General features: G+C 33.2%; 1 protein-coding gene and 1 long non-coding RNA gene across 2 annotated transcripts in view; one reads left to right on the forward strand and one right to left on the reverse strand.

The window, feature by feature from the left end:
• The window catches only part of dar1 (dendritic arbor reduction 1), a 136417-nt gene that overhangs the window by 67772 nt on the left and 40878 nt on the right, over positions 1–27767 (reverse strand). The window lies entirely within an intron of this gene.
• On the forward strand, positions 6514–7436 carry LOC106620705 (uncharacterized). The gene is made up of 3 exons (XR_001330843.3): positions 6514–6729; positions 6808–6842; positions 6913–7436. It is a non-coding gene; the product is annotated as an uncharacterized lncRNA (long non-coding RNA).

Genomic DNA, 27767 nt, shown 5'->3' on the forward strand with positions numbered 1-27767 from the left:
CGCAAATGACCTCATACGCATGCGCAGCACGTGAGTAGGGAAATGTTGCGTACGGCATACAGAATGAGAAGCCAGCGCGTACACATACGTGAACATTTAGAATTTTATGCTGTGATTTCAGCCATAAATAAATTAATGGTGGTAACATAGGTGTATATTTGTATTTAATAGAGAGGGCTGATGGAAAATTTTTGTATCGGAAGTGAGGAAAATCTCTTACTGGAAATGTAAGCATTTTGTGGAAGGATATTTTCAGAATGAAACAAGTTCATGTTATCAAATATTATTTTTTAATTTAATTTAATTTAGACTCTACATTTATTAACCGTACCTCTACTGAGCACGGCAAATTATCGATGTTAAGATCCACAGCGAGTCGAAAGTTTGCTACAAGTGAAATTAGTGTCTGTTTTTTTTTTTTTTTTTTTTTTTGAATTGAATACTTTTTCTTGATAAAAAACATATAATATGTACTATAGTAAATATTAACTATATGACGAAATTTAGTATTTAAAGGGGTTAGGTCAGCCTATAAGCTTACAGAGGCTTTATTTGATCAATTCTTCTGGTAATAAGGAAAAGAGATTCACATCTTCCCGGTTTAAACTTTATAAAATTTGTAGTTGAGTGTGAACATAAAATGTATTTGTGTCTACTGGGGCAATCTTTGGAATTATCTTTTTCGATGGTGCAACTATGGGTTTTGGTGATTATACGAAATCATGTTTTTCACAAAATAAGTAATGTATTCTTATTATTTTTAGTTAAAACTTCGTATATTTTTAAAAAAATATCGAAAATTTTCGCAAAATGGTGGATTTACATAAGAAAAGGTAACATTTTTGGTCGCGAAACTGGATAGTATATTTTACATAAAAATAAAACGTGTAATAACAATATTAAAATCTTACGTAACTTACGTAACTTACTAGATCGATAGCCCTTGAGTGCATACGTTACCGATTTAGTAAATTCAGTTTCGAGAAAAATTAGTTTAAAATTTTACTCGTCACTGACTGACTCATACTCAGGACTCGAAAATGTATTTGTATTTTATTTTATTGATAAATTGGTTTAATCCTTGAAAAATTATTTTATTTCAAAAATACATATCTAACATTAGCAGAGTCAAATTTCAAAAAATTTACTAAAATTTTATTTACCAAAGCCTCAGAGTTGTATAATATTTCTCAATGGGTCAACTTTCCAGGCATAGTACCTAGCGCAGAACTACAATGCATTCTAAACGCCGATGACGATGAAAATCGAACGGTACTTGACGTCAACATACATAAAACAGGTACGAAAGAATTTATAAGCCAACAAACACAACCAGATAAAACACGCAACAACACGCGTGACATGCGTGTGTGTGCGTATGTGTGTGCCCATGCAACATATGGATTTATTGACTTTCCGAATGAATTTTAAACAAAACAGCGAGACTTCAACTCACATCATTATAGCTCAACTCAACTTCTGCAAATCAACAACGAAATTTATAACCATTGAAGCTGTTTAGTTTATCAACTTGTGTCCAAAGCGCCAATTACAAGCTGCTAAAGAGCTTAAAGCTTTCACAGAAGAATGAAAAAGTTAGAAAAATCATAATCATAATGTCAGCGTCAAACCGATAATCGCATTCCTACTTGCTTAGGATTTGTTATGCTAAAAAGAAAGCCGCCGAGCGCAGGCTGCAAATATTTAGGACAAAAAGGTAATGTTTTCCTAAAAAAATTTTGTAGCAAACATAAACGCCAAATTATTACTAAAGTCCGTAAAAATAGCAGCAAAGACGACACACGGAAAAGTGCGTGGCAATGGCTTGACTCTTTCGTACGCCTCTTTGGCTTTTAACACTTGCTGCGCGCGCGTACGCGCTTCACACTTTTATTGCCCATTTTCTGCTTTCAGCACCACAACACAGTGCACATACGTACGTACTGTTTACACTCATAACTGAAAATATTCGCCGATCTATGTGTTTGTTGTATTAGTGTTGTTTTTATAGTTTTTTGTCAAAAATTTGCGTTTGAACACAAATTGAATATCTGCTTTCTTACTAGCAGTCATATGTGATCTTTTTATTTTTGTTGTTGTGGTTTGTCGTTATGGCATTCTTTATGGCCCGTTTGTTGTAAGTTTAAGTTAAGTTGTCATATTGCGAGGCGTTAACATGCGCCGATGGCCTCAGCGTTTAAACATAAAATTAAATGTCGATTTTATGTTGTTGTTTTCACAATCGGCTCTTGGTGCTTTTCGGTTTGTTTATCTTCGGTTTAGCTCTCTCCCTGTGGAAATTTAGTTAGCTAGCTTGAGTTTTTAGTTTGTCTTTTGCTTTTTCTTTCAAATTTACGTTTATCTTTTTTGTCGTTGCTGTTCAATTGTCGTTTTGCTTTTGTTTTGTTGTGTATTTTTTCAGTTGTTACTGATTATTCGATTCTGTGTGATTGATATGCAAAGCGGTGATATTTATTGTCATTAATAAAAATGCATTAAATGTGGAAAGAAGAACGAAATAATGGAAAGAATATATTTTTAACAAGGCACTTAAAAACGCTTTGCTGTTGTTAAATCGTTTTTTTTTTAACAATATTTCGAATTTTTTGTTGTAGTTTGGAACTAGCATTTTCAAGCTCCTTTTGTAGCATATTTTTTTTTGACATTTCAATTTCATACTTTTATTATTAACAAGCATTTATTTTTAGTATTTTAGTATTAAAAAACTAACTCAGAACAGCAACAAAACAATCCGTATATACTGCAACGTAACCCATTGAATTTAAATTAAACGTTGGAAAGCGTTGTAAGCTGTTAATTGAGGTAGCCGATCTGTGGCCTCTGTGGAATAACTTTAGCGCAACAGATGCACATCTATGCATCAATCAAATGATCAACCCAAGTTTTGAAGGAATGAAATTTACGTTACACAGTTACTCTCTAACTATCGTGAGATCAAGCAATAGTTCTACAAAATTTGTAAAAGAGGAGACCTGAGTCATATATGTATGTGGCATCTGTAGCAACTTGAGAAATATTGTACATGTTTGATGAACAAAGTTGTATGTATTCGATTATAATATAATATACTTTGAATTTGCAGGTAATCGTTTCATAAATATAAATTTTCGGTTCCTTTCGTATTTTTTGAGCCAAAGTTCTTTAATCCTTCGTTATTAGCGTAACGTGGAAAAACAATAAGTACATACATGGATGTTGATGTTATCTGATAAATGGCGACTCCTATGAGTTTTAAGTCACTTCGGAACGAGTAAGTTGTCATAATCCAGATGTCGAATGATTTTCTATTTTCTGCCGACGGCCCACTAGCATTTTTTTCACATTGGCCAGACCTGCGGCCGAATCTGATGGTTTGTGAAATGGCTATGAGTATCTCTAACACTACCGTAACAAAAGGAAAGATAAATATAGACTGCTAAAACTAATGAAAGAGGAATGGCGTCATGTTATGCTATGGTTTCGATTTATATACATAATTTATGAGTTACTTTTTATTGTGCATTACTTGAAAGAGGCTCTCTTTATTTTAGAGAATGGCCGTTATGCATAAAAATAGTTTCATATGAATAATAAACAACCTTCTGCCATCTTATTTATTTCTAAATGTAAAACACATACAAAAATACAAGCACTTAATTACAAGTACTGCGACATTTCCGAAAAATGAAATATAAAATTACTCATATGTCTCAATTCAACACAAGTAATGATTCATTCGACTGTAAACAGGTCACTATCTAACCTTGCTCCAAATACAAAAACCACAAGTGTATATACATATATGCATACTATATATTATCTATTAAAGTGTGCCACATTTATATATATTATATTTTAGCAAAAAATCAATAGTTAAACACCCTATTTGCCGGTATGATTGTACGGGAATAAGATGTTAAGACTAAGTACATATGCATATATTTATTTATTTATACATATACAATATAGAAATTTCATTTCGCTGTTTTGTCGGAAAGCAATGTTTAGTATTTTATGTTGTAAATTGTTAATTATTCATAAAACAGGCAAACATGAGAATAAAAATTTACTCAACAAAAGCTTTTTGACTCTACGACATTATATATTAAGTTATCTTGATGTAAGTTACTTATATGATTAGTACTCTTTGTTTCACCAAAACTTGCACCGTAGCGTGTCGAACAGATAGCTGGTGTAAATCACATGTACTGGCATAAAACGATATAAAAAAACATCAAGTGAGAGTTTGGCAGTCAATATTTTAATCTGATACATACGATAAAAAATAAGTTATTTTGGATTTAGAGTTTTTCGCTGCACCAACACTAAAAGGTCTTTGAAAATGTCCACAAAATAATTTTGGCAAGCAACCTTATCGAAAAAGACCACAGAAAACTTGCACAATACGAGTCAAATATCCTCTTCTGACCACAACGATGGCATATTAGATGGTCGTTTGAACTATTTATTGTATAAGGATTATAGCAGCCTGATTCGCACAAGAAGATAGTGATCGAAAAAATGCTATAGGTCGAAACCATAAATAAGTCCTTTTTATGTTACTATGTTTAACTCCCCTCCACATATGCGAGTAATTCAAATGTTTATTCCGAAAAATTCATAAGGAAATTCGCTGAGGAAATCATGGCCAAATGCTTTCGGAGCGTATTAGAAATGTAAAGCACGTTTTTATCAACTCAAAAGGAGTATATTTTTAATTTGAGCAGACAACTTTTTGGCATATGTAAGTATTTAGCTCAAATTGAGTAACTTTTCAGCTCAATAATTATTAAAGTGCAATAACTGGTATTTTATTGAATTAAAAATATTCAAGTCAGCTCATAGTTGACGTAATCAATTTTTATAACTTTTTATTTATTTTTTGGTATAAGTATCTTCTGTGAAAATATATCTAATTTCTGATAATAAAAAAAATATATTTTTCACAAGTAATATTTTTTGAAAAAAAGTACGACTCAAATGAGTCGTAATACTAATGAAATAATATTCTTTCTTCTAGACAAAAATTATAAACACACTCATACAACTTCAAACACATTTATGGTTATAATAGCATAAGGATGTGTACCATGTGTGTATATATGTACATAAGAACATAAATGTTGCAAATTGAAAATTGTTCGCATCACCAATATGCAACGACCGCAAAGTGCGTCCGCAATAAATGTTTTGCTTTCGTTGTTTACCTCAATAAACTTTGCACATACACATATGTATACAAGTACAACTCTTTGTACATATTTGCTTTTATTTTTAGCTCACACTTGTTTCACACTTTGTATTGCGCGTGTGTGCAAAGCAAATATTCTGGCCGGCAATTGCGTTGGCGAAACGGCCGCACCACTTGGTGGAGTATTTCTTCGTTTTTGTTGGAATTGTGGAGCGTTGGCAATGCAATGTCGATGCTGATGGCGATTTGCACATTGACCGCGATTTCGTCGTTGGTTGCACTTTGCATGCGCGACTGGCAATTAAAACGCTTGCCATTGGCAAACGCAACGCTCAGCAGCTGAAAGACATATTCGTTATTATGGCGGGAGCTGCAATGAGCATGAATCATGCAAATATGCGGCCAACAGACCAATCAGCCAGCTAGCCAGCTAGCCAGCCTGTTGGACGACCGAGTGACCATCCGAGCGTGTAGCGGTTGCGCAAACGTGTGCGACCACCGAAAAGTAATCGCGCGTCAAGTGTAAAATGTGTCACAGTCAACAACGCAGCATTCGCATCGAAGTGCACATAAAAAATCCAACAATTTTCCTAGAAAAACGCTTTACAATCAGCCAGCGCTGATGAAAGCGCGCAGGCCGCAGCTGTAGAAGCGGTTACGCAGCGTTAGCGCGCAGCTCACACACACACGCACACACATGCATATCTCGTTTTAATCATTTTCACGCCTTTTCTCACCTTCAACAGTTCACTAAGGCCGCTCAAGTGCATTTGTGAGGCAAGCGCGCCGATATGTATTTGTATTGCGCGCGCCAATATTTTTGAACACCATACCAAATCGGTGGCACACATTGTAGCACTCAAAAAAACAACAAGCAAGTGCATGTGTGTCGCGCTTATCGCTGATAAATTGCGCACAATTCCGTTTTCATTGTAATGAAAACGCGCAGCAGCGGCCGCTGCCGCTACCGCTGTTGCGGAATGTGGCGCGAGATAAACATCTTTATAATGATGGAGTCAGCGATGGCTTGCTGGCACTGCCATTTATTCATATGTTGTTGTTATGCGTTGGTATGTATATGCAAAATATACAAATTCGAAGCTGTGAAAATGTGAGGTGTCAATATTTGAGCGCTTCGTTAGATGCACGGAGCGCTTGCCTATCGTCGCATCGATTGACTTTAGGCGATTTTCCATTTCAGCTGAGCGTGGATTTGACGAATGTGCCGTCGATTATTGCAAATCTCGGTATATTAATATGCAAACAAAATGTTGTTCTAGTTCTTTGCTTTTCTTAGATTTAGTTGTCAAGTGTGATATCTCAAGTTTTATTTCTAAATATCTATATATTTGGTTTATTGACTTTTAATTGAATTCGAATATCAGTTTCTAAATTTTTTAACGTTATGCCGGCAGTTCTTGTGCACTTTTATTAACGCTTGTATATAGTTTGCTGGTCAAAATTTGGCTTTGAACTAGTTTACTTATGATCCAGTTAAAGAATTAATTGCTCAGACTTTGGCAATATTTTACTTAAAGGTAAATATTCTGATTAGTACAGAATTTTACATAATTAATTTCTTTTTAATTGCTATATACTTGTATGCCATAACTCAGATACCGCATTTTATGTATATTTTAACAAACTCCAGGTAATATTAATACTATATATTTATTTTCCTAGTTCTTATTTAAATTTGTAAAATTTGTAACCTCAACTAGCCTAAGGAAAATTGAATGAAATACCTACAAAAGTTGAAGGAGCTGGCATATATCCTTTAGAATATTAAGAAAACTTACCGTGCGACTGTGTTATGACCACATGCAACTACCAAGCGTCAAATAATAATGAACTGCTAAATTTCTCAGCGAAAAAGCGCGCTAAAACATATCTCTTCAAAATCAGTACTTTCCTTCCTGCTATTTCCATAAATATTAAAAAAAAAAGAAACCTGAACGATGGTGATTAGAGGACACCTTTCGGTGATATCTCCCCATCAGAAACTATTTAAAGTGGGATTTCTCGAATATAATGACAAGGGCTAAGCATTAGTTCTGTGCATTCGAAAGGTTCAATTTTCCTTTCTAAGAGATCGGAAAATCTACAGTGGTAGGCCTTTACTTTTGAGATTAGATTTTCAGAAATAAAAAAAAAAAAACATATAGAGAACATGCAGAAAAAAATTTAAAATTTAATTTCCAAAGCTATAACCTTTTGAAATATAAAAAAATCCATTTATTTTAAATTCACTTGCCTCTTAAGTTCCGTAACAGCGAGACACTTTTCGACTTCTACATTCAACCACCAAATGGATATGATCAGATCTGTCAAATTACTTGTATTACATTAGACATTAGAAATGATCAAAAAAAAATTGAGATAATTTTATGACGCCGCTCCACAGCATCATATGTATTTGCTATACTGCAATGAAACCCACAAAAGCTCTTGAAACAAGTTCATCAAAATCAACTGATATAACCCACAACCGAATTGACAACCTATAATATTATACTTCATACTGTACATATTTATCATTATTTTATGGAGTAACTCATACATGCATACATATTGTATTATATACATATCTCCAGTATTCAAATAATATCCATTCTTAACAAATTCGTTGCGGCTACTGCGGTTGAAAGCTCTGCACATTAATTTTGTCATTTCGTTATTATTGAAATATAACCGCAATTGTTGTGTACATTGAGCTAAGCACATTTTAATAGCGCGCTTTTGTTTAATAAGCCTGGCTCAAAGCTTCTTTTCACAAAGGAGCGCAAGAGAAAAATTCAAATCCGCCATGGTTTTGGAGCTTATTTTGGATTTGTAGATATGATAAATTCGTGCATGTAGCAATCTGCTTTATGGGCTGCCTGAAGAAAGCGAAAGCTGGAGAAAAAGTGGTTGAAAATCAATGAGAGTGGTAACTTTTGCAGAAGATGAATAATGATGACTATTTAAAAAAAAATCAATATGGAATATGGCTGATTGTCTGTTGGTTTTCAATGTTTTATCTTTCCACATGCAGAGTTTTAGTATTTTAGTCACATATAAATTTTTTTTAGTAGAAGTTTGTTGCTTAAGTCTTTTGTGCTTTGCATACTTATAATAGCAAACTTTGATGTTACAAATAAATAATATCAGACCAAATTGCAATCCAAAATATTATTTTTATAATCGTCGAAATGTGGACAAAATCACTCTTGGAAAATACATACTTTCAAGCGCTGAGTCAGCCAAACGCAAACAATTTAAATATTTTGAAAACAAAGCAAACAGTGGGTCGTTACACACACTCAACTAATTGGAATTCGCATTAAAATCACTTTGAAACAATTTTTACTAGTCCGCCACACGTTATCAGTGTCCGTCATCTTGCGTGCGGCTGCCCTTCTACATGGAAGAATTATAGTAAAAAAATTCAAAAAGCCTTAAAAGTTAAGCATCTAAAAATTTAATAAAAAAAAAAATCGCATTAAAATATTTTCTTTTTACCAAAAATACTCGCAAATCAAAACAGCGGCCTTTATTTTCGCCGTTAAAGTGTGCGCAATTACCGCTGGCTCAGCGCTTTTTTCGACCCTCATCAAATTTAAAAATCGTAAAAATTTACTGGCAATGCGACCTTAGCTTTATGGAGATATGGAATTGAAAAATAAAACGGTATCTAAAAATTATCAGCAAGCGACACCAATAATAAAAACCGAAAATCACATTAATAACAAAATCACAAAAAACACAAAAACAACAAGTATAACAGCAGCGTGAGCAATCACACAAAATAACAACAACAACATTCGGCTGAGTCAATTCGACTCATTCGTCTAAGCTATTCAACCGATTCAACCATCCGTACGGCCATCCATCCATCTAACTGACCATACAGCCAGAGCCAGCTGACAAAGCAGCCGATCAGCATCAAGCAACATAACGGCGGAGCGTGGCGCTGCTAGGCAATTTGATATATGCACAAGAATATATGCGAAGCGATTTATGCCACTATTTTTATTTGTCTTTTATTTATTTTTTTGTGTTATTTTTGTATTTTTACTTACAAATGCGCGTACTCGGCGTAAAGCACCAGCGCTGCGCTGTGCCATTAAAAGCCGCCTCACAGTGCTATGCGCACACTACGCTTGACTATGCGGTGAAAATGTGCGCAAAAAAAAGCATAGATGAAATCGTATGAGTCATAAATAAGAACATAACAATTTGCATTAAAAATCGTTCGCAATGATTTTATTGGCTTGAGCGATCGTAAATCTTTTGTTGTTACAATGCTCCACTCGAACTAGCGAGTATGCTCGTGTAAATAAAGAGTGTATTCAGCTATTTGCAAATAGCAAACATTTGCGTATGCGCATTTGTATGTGTATATATGTGTGTGTAGGTGCCTATGCTTGGCGTAGTGGCGATTTAACACGGTGAGAAAGCCTTTGGGGTATGTGAAAAAAAATTCGTTTATTTTTTTTAATTTTTATCCAAATTTTGTTTAAAAAATAATTATTAGAATAAAAAATGTTGAACTAAAAATTAGATTTCAAAGTTCAATTCTAATTTTACTTATATATTTTAAAAGGAAAATTAAATTTTTAATCCCAGAAAGTGTTAACTTTTAAACCAAAAATTTTATTTTCAAAATATACCCTAATCGTTTCAATATGGAAGTTTGTCGACCATTGCTGCAAAGTATTGGAGGTGTTGGCGCTATGCGAGTTTTTGTTGAATTGTTGTTATTCTAACGCAAGCTCGAAACAATTTTTTTGATAATTTTTTAATCCTCAGTTACCAAAATTTTTTTATTCTACGATCTGGATTTCGGAATTAAAAAATAATTATTAACTTTACAATCCAGTATTTGGGATTAAAAATTGTAAAATAATTTTTGATAAAGATTATAGGGATAAAAAACTAAAAATTATTTAAATGTTCAATAACTTTTTAATGCATTAAATGCAACTCTATCTTAAGATATTAAAAAAGTTTGAATAGTTAATTGAGAAATGGTTAAAGGATATTAAATGATCTGAATATAAATATTATGGTCTAGGTTAATTTTTGTTTTTTTGAAAACTTGAAATAATGATCAAAATTAAAAGTATAATTAATATATTGCTAATACTTAGCATCCATACCTTTTAACAAATTTTATTATAATTTAGTTGTTATATATAATAATATTATTAGTTTTTTATATTTCGTATTATTTGTTTATTTCTTATTTTGTTTTATTCTGTCTTAATATTTATTTATCATTTACATATTACATAATTCAAATATTTTTAAATTACAGTGTTGCGAAAAAAATTTTTGTTATTACAAAAAATTTTATAATTTATTTATTTTATTATGGATAGTTTTTCCTGCACACTAAATCACATTTTCCCGCCTCTCAAAAACCCATTTTTCCAAGTGCATCATTAGCATTTTTACTTACTATCATTATTCATTTGCAAAGTAAGTGCTCAATCTTGAGTATATTTTGCAACAGACAGATATGCACATAAAAACAGGGAATTTGTGCAAATGTTTGTACTAACCATTGTTGTTATTGTTGGCGTTGTTGTCAAAATGCCGTTGTTACTTTAAGCGCCATTGTTTTTGTAGTTTATGTAGATTTAAAAAGCGCATGCCAATATTTCGCATATAAAATGATAGTCATTGCAAAAGTGAATTGTTAACGGTTAGTTGAGAAAATTGTTCAAACCAAAAAGCCAAATAAAGCAAAAGTATAAACTCCAATGAGTAGTTAGGCAAATAGTAAATTCTCGAAAGAATGATGAAGGCTATATGGGAAAATATGCAACCAAAAACGAATATTGGTATTTTTGGCAAACAGTGTGTGTAACGGTACATTCCAGTGTGCATATTTGCATAAAAGCATAAATTATGGCAAAACTATCTAAGTAGCGCCGAAACAAGTACACCAAATATTTTGGTTTAATGACTAGCGAGGCGAACGCAACTTGCCACTGAGTCAACCATAATCAGAAAAAGCGTGTTGCATGATGACTTTGAGAGAGTGCATTGCATAAAAATTTGTTGCATGCATCAGGTATGTGTTATGTTGACATTTTGGGCATTTAATTTTTTTTTTTGTTTGCGTGTATACCTTTTCGATATTTTGCATTGATTTCTAAATTTGTACCAATATTTTTTGTTTGTTGCATTTTCTGCATCTGCATGTAAGCATTTGTTCAGCAAATCAGTGTGTGCTTGTTACATATTTGTCTCGCTACTTTTGCTATTTGCCGTCAACGCACTTGATGACTGAAGCCTTACGAAACTTTTTTGTTGTTGATGATATGTTAAGTGCTGAATTTTGTTACAACAAAAGTATAGTATAGTATATACATATTAATAGAGTTGAGAAGCTCCTTAAAAAGTACAGAAGTATTATATGAAGAAATGCAAATATTTTCGGTGATTTGATTACAAAAAAGAAATAACAAATCGTTAAAAAATATTTAGACATGAGAATGCTCTGTGCAAAGTGTGTGCCGCATTAGCTCCCAATCGGACGATTCAAAAACGATGAAAAGGGTATCGCGCTGTTTTGCATCGACCATATTTTTCGGATCTGGCTCCGAAGGGCCATCTTATTTTTGAGAACTCAAAAGCTGCTCACTGTAAAAAAATCGCCTCCGTTCGTTACTTCCAATTTTCTACTGCAAATTTAGTACAACTCAAATGTAACATATATAATAACAACAAACACTATTATGGTATGAGATAAAACACGCATCTGAACCAGTTAAACGCCATTAATTTCTACTTTTGTATTACGAAGCGAAATTTTCTCATCGCACCCATTGACTCGTTTTCTGTTTACGTTTTCTATTTATCAATGAAATATCTTCGAAATGTTAGTCATCAATTAAAATTTGCCCATAAATATTTATATGCGATTTAGCTATTGTTCAGCACGAAGCACTCAAAACGCTGAACAAATTAGAGAATTATATAAATATACAGGTTTTTCCTAAAGCTTATGCTTGCTGTTGTGCTTTCGATATCTTTGCTTAATACAGCTGAGTTTTGTTAACACATGTAAAAATTAATTTTCACTGTCTCGTTTATCTTATCGCAAGTCGAGCTTCGTACATGATACAACAAGCAGCGTTTCAAAAGCCGAAATAGTCGAACTAGCAAAGGTGTCAACTGATTTTAAAGTTTTAGTAATAAATTTTATTTTAAATGGCTTTAACACGTAACCAAATAGGAAAGAGAGATAACACATTTGAATAGCTATTTATATATATATATATATATGTGTGTGTGTGTGTGTGTGTGTGTTAGGTTCACAGTAGTCTGCAGCGAGATCTGCATATGTGAGTTGTAGGAATGAGTTAAAAGTTCACGAATAGGCGAGAAAAGTGTCAAAGAACATGTGTTAAACTCCAAATGGATGACCACAGCTTATAACCGTGCTGTTGGACACACAAATTTAGACACTTGTAGTTATGCAAGTGTTAGTTTCTTACTAATGCCTTTACATCCATTAATTTTAATTTAAATAGTCGCCTAAATAGGCTTAAAAACGTCGACAGGTACGCATACATTTTAAGACTTGTACGTGTTGAAGGCTGGGGGTCAATAGGGAGAGCGTCGGTTAATCTGGAGTATGCTTTTTATGTATTATGTGAAAGTGTTATATGTAGTAAACTTGGATGAGCCTATATTATGTTTATTTTTTTCTCAATTGATTGTTCTTTGCCTCAGAGAGTCGCTTCGAAATAGCCCACTAAAAATTGATATAACCGTTTTTTTTTTTTTAATTTTCCAATAACTACCATATGTTTGGAGGAGTAATTGTTCATTGAGGATCCGCACTAGCTGCATGTATTTCAAACTGGCACTTTTAATGAATTTTTAAGGATCACCTAGTGGTTGGAAATATAAATTTGTTTTACTTATTATTTCTTAGTTTTCTGGATTTTCTAGATAATGTATGAATTCTTAATTTCTTTTTTTTGACCTGACAGCAAGAATCCAATTTTTTAGTTAAAAAGTTTTGAATTTAAAATTTTAAATTTAATTAAAAATTTAAATAAAACTTAAAAATTTATTTATATAAAAATTTTTTTTAATTTTATTTTCAATTTTAATTAATTTAAAATTAAGCTCTTATTCATTTAAGTTCACATTTTTTATTCAACTTTTAGGTATTTACAAATTTCAAATTTTAGTTACTTAATTAAAATTTAAAATTTTTAATGAAAAAGTTTATGTAGTTAATTAAAATTAACTATAAATACAATTCAGTTAAAATTTAATTTTAACTTTTAATTAATTTAAAATTGATTTTTAATTATTTTAATTTACATCTTTATTAAAGTTTTAGTTTTTAAATGTTTAATTTTTGATTAATTTAATTTTTTATTTTTAATCCAAAATTTTTTAATTCAAAAATTCGGATTCCTGCTGTGGAATCAAAGAGAAAATAAAGTAAATCATACATTACTTTCAGAAAAATATATAAATGGCTATCGAAACCTCGAAAGGATAATCCGAAATTAACAATATGAAGGCTCTGTGTGGCTTTGGTAGAACGAGAGGCACGCAAGCGCAAAATATGTAAATTTAAAAACAATTTTTTCTTTTATTATTTACTATTTATAAACTTTTTTATTTTCAGTTCGGTAATTTAAATTGAAAACTTGAAAATTATTTTTAATTTTGATTTTCGGGAAATAAAAATTTGTAAAATTTCAAGTTGAATGTAAATTCAACTTTTTCAATGCATTATTTGGAACTCAATCTGACAATACTTTTAGGGGAGGATTGCTGATAGTCTAATGTAATTTTTTGATAATCAGATCTATAAAACACCGGCAGAGAAAAAATTTCATACAATTATTCCGTTTTTCATACATAAAATTCAATATATGCTAATTTCTACCTTATTGACTAAGTTGAAAGGGTTAGCCTATTAATCCTGCAACAACCAGGATACCAACTAATAAAGAAAGAATTGATATTATCAAAATCTTCGCCATTTATCACGTTCCACCCCCAGACCTTTATTTATTTATGCATGTAATTCCCGAATATCCGAACCCCTCCTGAACGCATATGGCAGCTCATCCTTTTAACCTCAATTCACATCAACTCAACAATTTATCAATTTCTCCGCTGCTGCACTAATTAATGATAACGTCAAAAATATGTCCACTTCATCATACGTCGCACGCATTATATGTAGCGCTAGGACGCAATGTTACAAGTTAACAAAGTCATTAAGCGTGTGTCATATGCGCAACATATCAGTGAAGGAGATCGGAAATGTTCCACAAAAAGCGTAAAGAGCAGTAAGCAAGGATATTTGTGTACCTGTGTATGTATAAGTGAGTTACTGTAAGTATATTTATGTATAAACGTACTTTCAATTTACCCTAATTGACCTCTAGTCAACACGACTATCCGCGTAATCACCACCAAACTGTGTGTCCTTCCCTGTTGCCTACCATATTTTCTGTCGCACCAGTTCAAATTAAATTATGTGGTCGCGTGCCCACGTACGATTTACCTTCCGTTTATTATTACACTTTTATATTCTTTCATTTCTTTTTGTTGTTTTTTTTTTTTTGCTTTTAGACTGACCACTCACTCACCCCGCGAAACGAGTGGGTATACAAAATTGCCGAGGGCGAAGGACTACCGACAGCCGCCAAGAGTCCATAAGACCCAATGTGGATTTAAACACAAGTATATGCATCTAGCTGGCCAACTGTCTTGCGGCGCGCTTGTGACTGACTGACAGTCATTCACGGCCGCTAAAAGGATGAGTCGATTAATGGTCGGACATTACGCGTTTGTTTATAGTTCACATAAATTTTGCGTTTAGGGCGCACTTTTTCATTCCGCACCAAAAAACATATGCGTCCATATCTATGTGGTTGTATGTGTGTGTGCCTACATGACTCGAACTTTGCAGGCAAACAAATATTGTTCTGCTGTGTATATCCTTCTTGATGATTTTAATACACACAACTCCGCTGCCCCTCGTGCTGTATCGTGCTACGGTGTCTCGATCGCTGGGGCTGCTGCTAACTCGAATATGCTATTAACACCGTTTAAACAGCGCATAAACGTGTGCACGCGCTAAACCAACAACAAAAACGACAACAGCAACTCTAAAACTCATTGAACAAAGTAATGACACGGGCGAAAAACAGAAAAAAAGCAGGCGAAAATAAATACAGCAAGTCGACAGGATAACGTTTCATTGGCGTAAAAGGTGCTAAATGTGTGGCAGGATATGGTTTGTGGTGGCGACGGCACTAAAGACCCCCAAAATGTGAGTAGGTAATGGCGTTGGCAATTGTTGTTTTTGTCCGAAACAAAAAATTAATGAAATGTTGCACCTCTAATGAAAGAGCAGCGAAAGCCCGACAATGACGTCAACCAAACTTACCTTCTTCCACCACAAAGCTTGGATGTGTAGGTGTTAGCTTGTTACCAGTGTGTATGCAGTGTTTCTACACTATTTTTTTTTTTTGCTCGTTTTAAAATTTTGTTTCTGTGCCGTTGACGTTGAGCGTTTGAGGCTCACTTTGTGGCACAGCCTAAGTGTTCATGCTAACCGCTGCCATTCTGCAAAATTTATGGCATGATTATAGCTGTTGTTGCATGGTTGTTACTGCATGCTCGTACAACTTAAAATAGTTCCTATTTGTATGCTTCTTCCTCACACTATTCGTTGCGCCTGTGGCAGCCGGCACGCGATGCAGTGTGCTGTTGCACGGTTGTGTCGCGTGCGCATACATTTGATAATAAAAAATTGGTGAAAAGTAAAAAAACCGAAATAAACAAATCGACTTAGAAACACTCACACACAACACCAAAAGCCATAAAAAGGTGAAATGTCAGAAAAAGTGTGGCATATGGTTCTTCCTCTCAACATTGTCTTGGCCTAATAGCGAGGTGCCTGCATTACTTTTGTGTTGAAAGAAAAAAAATTACGAAAACCAAACCAATATTTTTATATCTTTGTTCTTGTTGTTGCTCTTTAGATTTTCGTTCTTCTTTTATGTGCGCTGACTTTGTAGTTTTATCACTTTTTATAACATTTCTTCACACATACCTATATATAATACATACTTACATACACACATAGACATGCAGCCGCTTACTGCATTTTTATGAGGTTTTCAATTGCTACACACGACATTTTTCAAATTTATTTCTGTGCCAGCATACATTTAAATATGTATATGCTTTAATAATAGGTTACCTATGGTAACTCGCTAGTTTTGAGGTGTTGATGTTTTGTGTAGTTATTGACGAGCAGCTGATTTATTAAACTCCAGTTTGAGGGTGTCGAAAAGTTACTTTTGTATAATTTGCTTTAACATTCGTGTATATTTTTGATTCCTTCGACGTCTGCACTTACAACTTTCGTTAAGTAGTTATTTGTTATGAAGTCAGGGTTAGGCAGGCACCTTTTCGGCAGCTGTTTCCTTCTGGGCTTGACGTAAAAAGTTGCTCCCTTTTCAGCTTGAATGAAGAAGTTATAGAATACTATAGATAATAAAGCTTTGAACAATCGATTTTTTGGAAGTGAAATTTTGAGCACCTTCATTTCCATATTCTTAATAAAAAATCATATATTATACTTATTAAGTGACGTTGTGAAAACAGATAATTTTTTTACAGCGCAGCCACTTTTAGAAAGCTATATTTATACCCTGAGTAGAGTATATGAAGTTTGCCATGAAGTTTCTAACACCCAGAAGAAAATGTTGCAGACCTTATAATTATATATATAAATGATCAATTTAACGAGCGGTTTCGATTTAGCCATGTCCGTCTGCCCAACTAGAACGGGTACCTCAGTGTTTGAGATATCGATCTAATACCTTGGACACGTCCTTTCTTTCCTCCCAAAAAACCCGCTCATTTGATATAGCAGACACACAAACTGAACAATAAAAATCAAATTTTTGTATGGTAAACTTTTCTATTTAACGAGTTATCTTCACAAAATTTGGTATGAATTATTGTCCAGAGCAACGCTACAATATCCGAACAAATTGTTCAGATTGGAACTTTATAGCATATAGCTGCCATACGAACTGACTTAACAAAATCAATATAAAGAAAAGTGTGAAGGGATATTATAGCTTCATCGCACTCGAAGTTAACTTGTTTTGTTTTTTGTTGGTTTACCATACAATTGATCCAAGTCAGCTTTCAAGCTAATTTGGAGCAAATTAAAAAATAAGTATAATGCGAAAGTTGCAACCTTTATAACATAGCAAGGAGACTTAGCAGAATAATCAGCTTGTTCAAACAGATTGTCAGCATTTACGGTGGAACCTCCCAAATACACCAACATCAGTTATTTTTCTTTCATTGGGGAAGAAATTCTTTTCACCACATTAAATAACACATTATTATCCGCTTTTACATCAAATTCAAATCGCTAACTTTTTTGTTGATTTTACATGTAAATTTTTTTACAAGAACGCATCGAATTAAAATGGCGAATCTATGACAGCTACAAATATACAATTTGATATAATGTTTTTTTTTTGTTTTTATATGTATTATACCCCTTTCATTTAAATATTTTGCTTATAGTTCGGAATTCGTTTTGAGATACAGAAAAAGCTACTGCTATGAAATGAAAAGAAATATGATTCTGCCTTTCAATTTTCGGAAGCTCCATCGATCTTATTTATTCTTAAGCGGATAAGCCCGATAATAATCAATATTGAACTTTCTATGTGTTGAGTACGGTAAAACTAACGGTTAACTGCGCTAAGAGAACTAAATGAATGCAAAGTTGATAATAGAAACTAAGTTTATTCAATTTAAATTGAAGAATGATACTTATTTAGCGCTGACAAAGATTAACTATATACTACCATGTCTACTATTATATTTTAACCAAAGAAAATTACGTGCATTTTTGTATTGCAAAGTATTTGCAAATTTTGAAGCAATTTGAATTTATATTCCAAATAGGTAAAAACTTCTGTATTCAAAGATGAGAGTCAACTGTGCTACTTATAAATTCGCATATGTTGACATAGATCTACAGCAATGTCCAAAAGACCATATGGTTTTGTAAAAATCTGGAATAATGCAATTCTGTATATTTTTCTGAACTAAAAAATCATTTTACGCAAATGCTACTGCTAGGCACACATAACACGCCCACATACCTAAATATACGCACATGACACATAAATGAATATAAAGCGAAAAGAACATGCATATTTTGCTGTGCATAAATTTACATTAAATTTAGCGTTGGTCAAACTAGCAAGCAAGAAGTCAAAAAATAACAACAAAAAAAGTTATAAAAAACCCGAAAAGGAAAAAACATGAAAACGTCAAGTGCAATCAAGCATTTTGTCAGTGGCAACACCAGAAACCAGTCAGTGACAACAGCAACAGCAACAACACAACAACTGCCCGCAAAGTATGCGGACACACGGCGAACGAAATGATAGACAGCTAGGCAGTTGGGCAGTCGGTTACAAAGGCGAAATTGCCAAAGTCCACGTTGAGTGATGAAAATTGGCGCAATTTCGAACGCGCTGCGAAAATTTTTATTAAATACAGTTTCAATTAAAATGTATAATAAACATAAATCATGGCTTTTAAGACATTAAATTAGCGCGAACAGTGGCGAGCATGAGAAAAACAATAACGTTTGTTGCGCAAATGACAATGGTGGCATGTATTTTGTGGTTAAATGCGTGAATTTGGCACTCAAGTGCTAGTTAATGTGTCAGGCTGACGAATGATTTAAATAGCTTGATTTTATCGTTGAAAGATATCCAAAATACGCACTACTTTCAAAACAGATGCTGGGTTTTGGAAATACTAGCGTAATTAAATAAAAACAGGCTTTAATTTTTAAGTAATTTTATCGATTATTATTTATATATACAAAAACCTGCAAGTAGTACAAAATAATATACTCCAATAATCGCAGTATTCGCTGCAATATGCAAATGAGCCTGCGCGCACACCTGTTCGCCTTTACAGCGATATATGTGTTTGTGTGTACTCTCGCCTGACAATATCTCGTTATAAATTGACACAATTGAATTTCAGTTTAAAAAGCTGATATTTTAATTCACACAGATATGTATACATACATACACATATATATATATAAGTATACATATACTTTTCACACACTTTCACACATATATGTAAAAGCATGTATACGTGCATATATATATAGATATATATTTATTTAAGTATACATATATATTGGCATGCAAATGAGCTTGCGTTTGGCGGCGCTGGCAATTTAGTCGCTCTCGCTGCAGTCATTATTCAAATATTTTTACACATGATTATTGTTATTATTTCTTGCCAAGTTTTCCTACCACCCTTCCTGCCTCTCATACTCGCTTGCGTTCTCCCTGCATACCTGTCTTCTGCTGAAACCGTTAAATTAAAATAAATACTAAAGCGGCGTGGGGAAGTGATTGCGACAACAGCTTCTGAATCGCAATTTAAAAATATCCACTTTTCTGCCAGTTTGTAACCGCATAACAACAACAACAGCAACACCAACAACCGAGTGCTGCAAACTGGCAAAATGCGAGCAATCTGGACGACAATTTGCGGTCAATAAGAGGAATAATGATGCATTCATTGTGTTGTTGTTATGACTGTGCTGCTGATTGTTATAATTTTTTTTCATTTTTTTTTTGTTTTTTGTTATTATATAAGAACTTTGGTGGCTTTTGTTTTCCTGTTTAACGACATTTTTCGCCGTCGCCAAGTTTGCTGCTGAAACGCGATTTTTAATTATAATTTTACACATTTCTCCGTTTTAAGAGCGCTTTCATTTCGCCGTGCATTAAGAGTCACGCTGCTCTCTTGTGTATTGGGTGAAAATGAAAGCAGATGCAGTGTATTGGGGAAATTTGCCAGCAAGCGGGTTCGTTTCGCTGCTCATGTTGAATGAGTGGACTTGAAAGTAATGCTTAGACTGCCTTGAAATGCAACAAACTTTGTGTGCGATTTTGTCACCACTAAAGAATTTTCTGGTCCACGTCTGAACTCGGCCTCACAAATGTACTGTATTTATGTTGTTTACAAAGCAATTAATGAATTTATGTTATGAGTCCTTCAAATATACTTAATATATAGCCTCGTTAGATAAGTTAAAAAAACACAGAATAAATTCTAAATTTTTAACTTAAATTTAAACATACATACATACAAGTATATATTTTTACTGAATGCACTTGAAAAATTGTTAACTTATTCAAACTGTGTTTTAAAGCAGTATAATAATCAGTGCCATAAGTTTTTCTGGTTTCAGGTCTTTGATAATGAAACGACATACATGAAAAAAATTACAATATAACCATGATCACAACTTATATGATCTGATAAGTAGGTTTTATCAGAATATAACATGAGATCCTACTATTATACTATCTTTAAATTAGAACTATAAGGAGTATATGCTTTCTAGATTATATCTTTAAAATCATAAATATTGTTATTATTGTAAAATAAAATTATATTATATAACTATACGAAAGCTACAAATAAAACTGGCTTAGTGACGGATTTTATCTCCATGACCATGTTTTTTTACCCAGGAAAGGGTGGATTAAGTTTGCCACGAAGTTTGTAACACCCTGAAGAAAAATATCGAAAATCTTATAAAGTATATATATACATATATATATGAATGATAAGCTTGATCAGCTAAGTTGATTTAGCCATGTCCGTTTGTTTGTCCGTCTGTATATATGCAAACTAGTCCCTCAGTTTTGAAGATATCGTTCTGAAACTTTGCACACGTCCTTTTCTCTCCAAAAAGCTCCCTTTTGTCGGAACTGCCGTTATTGGATCCTATAGGATATAGTAGCTATATAAATTGAACGATCGGAATCAAACGCTTGCATTAAAAAATTTTTCATTTCACGAGATTTCTCCAAGAAATTTGGAATAGTATATAATGCAATAATGCAATCTCCGAAGAAATTGTTCAGATCGGATCACTATAGCTTTAGCTGCCATTTAAACAGACCGATCAAATCAAGTTTTAGTACGGAAACTTTTCTATTTGTAAATGATATTATAGCTTCTGTTAAAGCTGAAGTTAACATTTCTTCTTGTTTTTACACAGGTTATTAGAAGGCATCCAATCTCCTTCATAAAAGTATTTTCAAAAGAAAGCAAATTTGGAGACCATTCTTACAAATGGAAATTTGATATAGTTTTATTTAGCCACATTGGTTATGAACAATTATTTTAATAATTTCCTTATTTCTTATGCAACTTGGAAAATAATTAATTTTTAGATATTACAAAACAAACAAAAAAATTTTGAATCTTCAAATATTTTTTAATAAAAGAAATTAAGTTGTATACTTCTTTCTTCCTATCCTGAAAATTATATATTCATAAAATTTTTTACAACAACACTGTCAAAACTTGAATTATTTGCCGTGTACTCAAGCGGCGAAAGTATGTATTACATAATCAACCACCGATTAATGGAAAAAACCACTGTTGCATTAATTAATGAAAATAAAAGTTATATTTTTAAAAGAAAATAAACAATAACAAGTATTTGATATTGCGAGCACTTCACTTTCTATAAAAAGCCTGCCAAGTAAATAAGCAACAACAAAAATAAAAACTTTATATATAAAAATGCAAATTAGGCGACAAAAGAATACTACCAAGAGCAGCTGGCACTCAGCGACCATCACGTGCCATGCCACTGGAGCAGCGGAAATTGAAGGAGACCGAATCAGAGCGCGAATTATTGAAAATCTCAGCCCACAAACATACATCGGAGCAACACAAGCCAGTCGCTCTTACCGAACGCGTGCCGATGCAAGCGTTCAATGGGCGATTTAATTGGGGCAATTGTGGATGATTTTACGGTAATTCAACTAAATATGCGCACATTTAGAAGAAATAAAATGAAATGAAGCATTAAATAAATAGACCACAATGAAAAGCTGTGGGAAGTCGATGGCTGACTAAATTGCGCAGCTGTGCCACATTTGTGCCAATAAGCGAATAGATGAGAATTGCTCGCTGGCAGATTGCAAACTTCCGCTTTCAATTATGGGCAATCGCCAAAAACACAAACAACAACAACAATACGTTTACAATAACCAGCGTACAGCTCCACTGACTGACTGGTAACCACGCGCATGCGCAGTAATACACAAATTAAGCACATCGGAAAATTTGAATTTCAATCGAATGTAGCACACAAACACACACGCGCGTATGAGCGATGCTGTGTGTGTGTGTATGTGCGTTACTATCAGTTAACGCGACACGGCAGAAGGCAAGCAACCATTTATTGTTGATATCTTCGCAATTGTACAATTATATTGCGCAATAGAACCTACACACGACACACAGCGGTACCCGTGCTTAGCAGCCAATCATGCAGCTGCGCAACTGCGCTAAAATCAATAGACCTAAGCAACGAACTCGCTGATCTTTGTGCTTGCTCTAAGTGTACGCAGTGCTGCATGCGGGCTGACTGTCGCATGCGACGACCGCATTTGAAACCCACAACATAATGATGCATGCCAAAACGACAACAACACACAACACTAGAGTGGCTGTGGCCATTTAAAATGCCAAAAAATATGCGCAAAAGCACCGAAAAACCGTGCAACGCAACAGTCAGCCAGCCGCGCCGCGCCGAGTGACTCATATTCCATGGCATAGCGGCGCGGCCGATTGTACCACTGCAAAGCATTTTGCAATGCAGGCTGCGTTGACGCGCCAACAGCTGCCAACGCTTTGGTGCGTTTAGAACAAATTACACGAGCGCGCGCTGTTGCGCCTGTGTGTGGCGGAACGGCTAGTTTGGCACGCCGCATATAAGCAAGGGAAAATTGGAAAAAAATTTAAAAAAATATTAAACTCGCGCACATATGGCTCTGTAGTTTGGCTCGCGGCGCATTTATTGAAATGGAAAACTGTGTGATTTTGCGTTACCCTTTTAGCCACTTGCGTTGGCTGCGAATGCGACTGCGCACCAAGCCACGACAAACACTTTGAGCTGTGGCTGCCAGGGCTGCCGCTACACTCGCAATATAATAATAATAGTAATAGCCGCAACGTGTACATATACAATCACAAAGCAAACATGAAATTGAAATTTGACCGCGCTGGCGCACAAGCTATGTTATAAATGTAGGAAGCTGCACAGCTAGTGGTGTACGGACAGTGGCTGGCTTGGTCTTTATTGAATTGCCATGTTGCATGGTTAATAGACATTTGCAACGCGTGTGTTTGCACTGCAATGCTTGCCTAGTGAAAAACTACAATGATTTCTGTACAATTTCCATACGCACACATACACGCGCGCGCGCTTATGCACTTTTTTTCTCAGCATCCTTTTTGTCGCAAGCAAGCAACATTTTTCACCGCATTTGCGTAGAATGTGTGGGATTTTTGCGCAATTTTGATTAAAACATCATTATTATTCGTTGTGTACTTGCAACATAAATGTTGCAACCCGCTGTTGCACACTTTTTTGGCGTGCTGCTTATGACCATTTTTGTCGTTCTATTCGCACCGTGTGCACTCGTGTGTGGGTTTCGCTAAGTGTTGAGAAACATTCTTTCAACAGACGCACACACACTTACAAGTATGTGCTCGCACATGGGTAAATAAAATCTATGACTGGGAAAGCCGATAAAATGAATCACATAAAGCGCAGGAAGTCAATTTAAGAAGTTAAAGTCAGAAAAACGGGATTTTGATTTTTTAAAGCATTTTCTATAATGAATAAATAAAAAAAGATAATTTACAGAATTTAATTTGCTTTAATAATCGTTGTTGTATTTCGAAAAATGTGTTTTCTCTGATCTCGTCCAGGATATACCTTCGAAGAAAGGCTTCTGCCGGTAAGGAAGATTTTTCTGCTTATAATTATCTCAAATGCCACAAACAAAAGAACTTTGATATTGTACTATCGATGAATACAGATAATTATCAAAGGATTAGTCAAAATTTTGATTTTTGATAATATGTTGTTTTCGTAAAAAAAGTTCGTTTTTGATAAAAAAAATTTCAATCCAAAATGGTTTAAAAAATCGAAATGATTAACAAAAATATACTTTTTTTTATCATTACCTGAACAATATATTTAAGAAGGTCGTGTACAAACTTCAAATCGATCGATCCCTCCTTTCAGAAACATTTTCCTCGCTGACTCTGACAAAAGTGTCTCTAGAAAAATGTGTTTAAAGGGTTGAAGTTGTAGGTGAAAGAGTCGCTAATTCTATATCCGATACTGTATGTTGTGTTAATTTCAAGTTTTTAACAAAATGTTCTCAAATATATGTACATTCGATATATACAACAGAGACAGCCAAAAAATCGCCTCAAGAAAGTTACGAAAATTGTTTGTATATTGTGTTGGAAGTTTCTTGCTTGTTGTGTATGTTATACAAACATAAATAAGTTTTTTATAAAAAAATTTCGATTCAAATATATTCACAGAATTTTTTTATTAATTGAAATAAGTTTTTAAAGATATATTTTACTTTTGTTTTCTTTTTCAGAAACAATTTTTTGCGATGACTTCATTGTTTCAAAATTTATTGGCTTATGTTAACAAAATTACTCTCGCAGCTCAAAACTATAAGTTTTTCGACTCACAAAAAAAAACTAAATATACAAAAATTTTAATAATACAATACAATAGTAGTTACCCAAAAGTTTAAAAATTTTGTTACGAAATATTTTCCAAAAAAAATTGAAATTTTTTTGAAATATATATAAATTATTAAGTCATAAAAAATTGCATGTACATATAATTCTATTTGGATAAGTTGGCGTTATTTTTATATTTAATTGAATTATGTGGCAACCTTATTCTATAATTTTAAAAATATTTTCACGTAATACCATCTAATATGTCAAAACTTATGTTTTTATTTTTTATAAACTTAAATAGTTTTTTTTTTGAGTTGGCAACCCACATAAATAAAATAATTTAAATATGTTTAATAATAGTTTTTATTAATAGAAAATTTTATATTTTATTTCATTATTTTATTATTCTTGTGATTTATTTTTAATAGCAATAATAATATTATTAATTCAATTAATTTATTTTTATTGATTTGTCAACCCCAATATGAGTATTTAACACTAAACCTACCACGAGCGGTCAAATGACCGTTTTCAAATTTTCTTTAAAATTTTCTAAGCACCACGTTATTATACCGCCATTAAACTTCATGACTTTTCCTAAAATATGCATACAATTGTTTTTTTAATATTTACTACTTTTTCGATTCTTTGATTTTTGAGATAACTATGTAGACCGTTTTAACTACCACGAGCGGTCATTTGACCGACTGAACGATTTATATGTTTTTGTAATAGAATACTCTCGAAAACTCAAATCTGAAATTAAAAAATAGATACTGTTAACGATTCATCATAAGTTCCATTAACTTGAGAGATTTATGCTATACAATTTGGCAGCACCATTCTCTAGGTGCAATCTGGCATCATCATTATCAGCTGACGCACTTTAGCTTCGGCATTTTTACCGTTGTTTGGGTCAGACCATTGTGAAGCACACAAGAACAACAGGAATCACCATTATCAGGTGATGCGTTTGGCTTTGGCATATCATACCATTCTACTGTTGTTTAGTCAGGCCATTTTGCCGTATGCAATAACAACTTTGTTATTTTCGTCAGTTCTCTTACATACTAATTTTCTATATAAGCATAAGTTAGCATAAGATTGAGTTCAGTTGTTTGTAAAAGGATTTGGATGGTACTTGGAGCGTACCAAAGAAATAGTGGAAATAGTGATGTTATAAATTACTCTTTCAACGAACCACATTTTTTAGTTTTTATTTCATTATTTGTGTGCATCTATATCAGCCTAAAAATGTCAAGGCATTCGATAAATATCAAATTATTAGAGAATATAAATAATATTGACGAAGAGTGTTCGGAAGATGAACGGGAATTTTCTGATAATGAAGATGACAAAGAGGAAAATGATTTTGATTTATTTGGCAACGACTCTGACACCGATAGTGACCAAGAAAACATTTTGAACATACGTAGAAGACAAAAGAGAAGGATATTTGTAATTAGTTCCGAAAGTGAGAATGAAGAAGAGCTAACCGAAACTGCTATAGACGGAACTGAATGGCAAGAAATAAAAGAAGGGTCTAATCCTGGAAGAACAGAGATGCATAATATTTTTAGAGAAACATCAGGCCCAACCGGGCATTCTAAACGAACTATTATGAAAGATAAATTTTTTACAGCATTTTCTCTTATTGTTGATCATAATACAATCGAACATATAAGAAACTGCACGGAAGCCGAGGAATTTCGAGTGTTGGGAACTAAATGGAATCTATCTACTGCAAAATTATATGCATTTATCGGATTATTGTATGCACGAGGTGCATATGAGGCAAGAAATTTAGATATTTCACTCCTATGGAACAAAAAATGGGGACCAGCATTTTTCTCAAATACTATGAGCAGAAATGCATTTACGGAAATTATGAGGTTTATTCGGTTTGATCAAAGAAATCAAAGAAGTCATCGCTTACAAACCGATAAATTCGCTTTGATTTCTAAAGTTTGGAACAAATTCAACAAATAATTGTACTCTGACAGTTTATAAGGCTAAACAAAATAAAAAGGTATTGATTCTTAGCTCAATGCATAATTCGGTGAAAATTGAAAAAAATGATGCCTGTATACCCGAGACAATAAGATTATATAATAACACCAAATTCGGTGTAGATGTTACAGACCAAATGGCCAGAAAATACTCTGTAAAATCTAAATCTCGGAGATGGCCACTACAAGTATTTTTCAATATCCTAGACTTAGCCGGGATAAATGCATGGATATTATATAAAGAAACAACGGGAAGTCTAATATCAAGGCAAAACTTTTTATTTCAATTGGGAGAAGAACTTATAAGCGAATAACAAAAAGAGCAACACCCAGGCAAGGAAGAAGAGCCAGCAAAAGCAGCCAGAAACATTAGTGCACAAACAAGTGATCGGAAAACATGTCAGATAAGATATTGCAAAAAAAATAAGACAAACAAATTCTGTCTAAAATGTAAAAAGTACGTATGCGGCAAATGTGCGATTGAGAAGCCTATAATTTGTAAAAAGTGTTGTTTATAAGGAATAAAATGTAGATGATTTATTTTTAAATAAAAGAAACTATATTTTTAATTATGAAATAATTATTTTCTTCATTTTATATTAAGAGATATAAGTAATTTCAAAATCCGTCATTTGACCGCTCATGGTAGGAATAGTTATACATGCAATGCTGGTAGGTTTAGTGTTAAATAATGGTTTGTTATTAAGGACGAATAACACAAATTTGTTTTTTTTTTGTAAAATATGAAAATATTAACTTAATTATATTTTTACTTGATTTTTATTCGCCAGCTCATATTGTCCGTACACAAAGTTGAAATAAATTATTTGCTCAGGAGCTTGATGAAATCCATTTCTTTAAATAATTTTCTTCAAACAAATTTTTAAAGCGAAAAAATTTTTAAACTATTTAAATATGACAAATAA

This window comes from Bactrocera oleae, chromosome 6 (assembly GCF_042242935.1).
Source record: "Bactrocera oleae isolate idBacOlea1 chromosome 6, idBacOlea1, whole genome shotgun sequence".
Classification (NCBI taxonomy): domain Eukaryota; kingdom Metazoa; phylum Arthropoda; class Insecta; order Diptera; family Tephritidae; genus Bactrocera; species Bactrocera oleae.